The sequence below is a fragment of the Cervus elaphus genome, chromosome 25, assembly GCF_910594005.1.
Source record: "Cervus elaphus chromosome 25, mCerEla1.1, whole genome shotgun sequence".
NCBI lineage: Eukaryota > Metazoa > Chordata > Mammalia > Artiodactyla > Cervidae > Cervus > Cervus elaphus.
Genome location: NC_057839.1, coordinates 56,213,471 through 56,215,844, shown reverse-complemented (window position 1 = coordinate 56,215,844; position 2,374 = coordinate 56,213,471). Strand labels below are relative to the sequence as shown.

Below are 2,374 nucleotides of genomic sequence, written 5' to 3'. Positions count from 1 at the left end.
GAACCAAAGGACCTCATTTCATGTTGTAAATGAGGTCACAAGGAAAAGCATCACTTAAGTTTCAACAATTTTATATTCTGGCTATTTCCTTGGTCATATGGATCCAGTGCTACACCAAAATCTTCAGACATCTACAATAGCCTAGAAAAATGTCCTGTCCAAACACCCAGTAGGTTTATGTATTCTAGCCTAAACTGGTCCTCATAAAGAAATAAAATTTTAATTCCTATCTCCATACTGTCTTTGGTATGGGAAATAGATTAGCTTAAAAGGTTGTATTGTGTCAATGGGAAACAAGGATTAAAATGTTAAATTTTAATACAGATGACCCTTGGTTACCTGTATCATAATGACAGAATTTATGAATTATCTCAGATTTCAAATACCTGTTTGAGAGATAGGATGACAAAGGACTCGCACTTGTAGATACTGGTCCACATTCTTAGGTCAGAATCAACTTCATAAAACCTGTATTAAAATTAATAATGTGCTAGAATCTTCTCAGTTTGGCTTGTCTTGACTCGAGATTGAGTGAGCCAAGCAAAGCCAGAGTTGGGAGGTCTTTGAAGATAGACTTAAGATTTCATCTGATCGGCCGGAAGTGTGGTGACGATGATGACGGCAGCTGGAGGAAGGAAGAGAAGGAAGGAAGAGAAGGCCGGAAGTGCTACATCTTGAGCGTCCCAGGCAGAAAGCAACCTGACTTTCTATACCGGAAGCTCTTTTCCAGGGTGTAGGGAAACGGTCCGCCTGGCTGGAAGTCCCACATCTTCGAGCTCCCCCATCTTTTCAGAAGTTTTTCTGTCTCTGTGCTTGCTTCTGTGCTCTTTCCCCGTTTTATCTGTATACCAGAAAAGGATTCATTAATGTCTCTCTGCTAGCGTCACTAAACGGGTGGAGCCGGCGTTCCTTCCCTGTACCATCATGTAGCTAGGAAGTAGCACCTAGGGGCAGTTGGACCGCTGGGATCCCAAAGGAAGAGGGGAGGGCTCAGAACTCTGCTTCTGCTTCTGCCACCAGGACACAGTCTCTTCAGCCTCTCCCCCAATGCTGTCGCCATGCCCCCTATGGCCCTCTGTCTCCCTGTGATTGTGGCCACTCTGCTGTGGGGAGCATCCCCTGTCAGGGGACTCATTCGAGCGACTTCAGACCACAATGGCAGCATGGAATTTGCAGACCTCCCAGCTCTCTTTGGGGCTGCCTTGAGGCAGGAAGGACTTAAGGGGTTTCTCGTGGAGGCTCAGCCAGCCAACGCCTGCAGCCCCATTGCCCCACCTCCCCCAGCCCGGGCCAACGGATCAGTTTTCATTGCATTGGTTCGGAGATTCGACTGCAGATTTGACCTCAAGGTCCTACATGCTCAGAAGGCCGGGTATGGTGCAGCCGTGGTACACAATGTCAATTCCAATGAGCTGCTGAGCATGGTGGGGAGTACCGAGGAAGTCCAGCAGCAGATCCGGATCCCTTCCGTGTTCATCAGCGAGAAGAGCTCTAAGTACCTGCGTGCCTTCTTCATCTACCAGCAGGGGGCTCAGGTGCTTCTGGTCCCTGACAGTGGATTCCTTTTGACCTATTTCTTCATCCTTTCCTATGGGATTTTGGCAATGCTCATTTTGGGCACGGGAGCCATAGCGATAGTTCGTTGGATCCATTTCCAGAAACAGCGCTGGCGGAATCGGCTGACCAAAGAACAACTGAAACAGATTCCCACCCGCGACTATCGCAAGGGAGACCAGTATGATGTGTGTGCCATCTGCTTGGACGAATATGAGGACGGGGACAAGCTGAGGGTCCTCCCCTGCGCTCATGCCTATCACTGCCGCTGTGTGGACCCGTGGCTCACTCGGACCAAGAAGACGTGCCCTATTTGTAAGCAGCCTGTTTGCCGGAATCTTGGGGAGGAGGAGCAGGAGGAAGAAACTCAGGTGCAAGTGGGCCACGAGGAAGGGGGCCTGAGAAGCCTCCCTGCCTAAGAGCGAACCTCACTTCTGGGCTCCAGCACTGTACTTCCCACTAACTTTGGCTCCTTAGCCCCAACCCCCTTTGTGTTTCTTGGGTCTTCAACAGATCCCTCACACTCTCCATCCTCCTCTTCCTCTTCCACTGTCAATCTCATCTGATACTCCCTTTCCTTCCCACCATTAGCCACAGACTTGCACAGACCCTTTTCCTCCCGCCAGTCTTCCAAGTTGAGTGATGGGGATAGTTCTACCTCAGCTTTCTCCCTTTCCCAGCCCCTTCCTCCTGCGGGATTTGGACGTGCAGAGGAACTGGGTCTTCACTTACTGGGTTAATAAAAACGATGCATGCGAAAGCCATGGGTGAGAGCTGTCAAAAACAATTCAAAAGAGCATATTTTTATTATTTGTGTCAA

At 49.2% G+C, this 2,374-nt stretch overlaps 1 pseudogene; it reads left to right on the top strand.

Moving 5' to 3' along the window:
* The first annotated feature begins 1,148 nt into the window (after positions 1–1,148).
* On the top strand, positions 1,149–2,120 carry LOC122683662 (annotated as a pseudogene).
* The last annotated feature ends 254 nt before the right edge of the window (positions 2,121–2,374 follow it).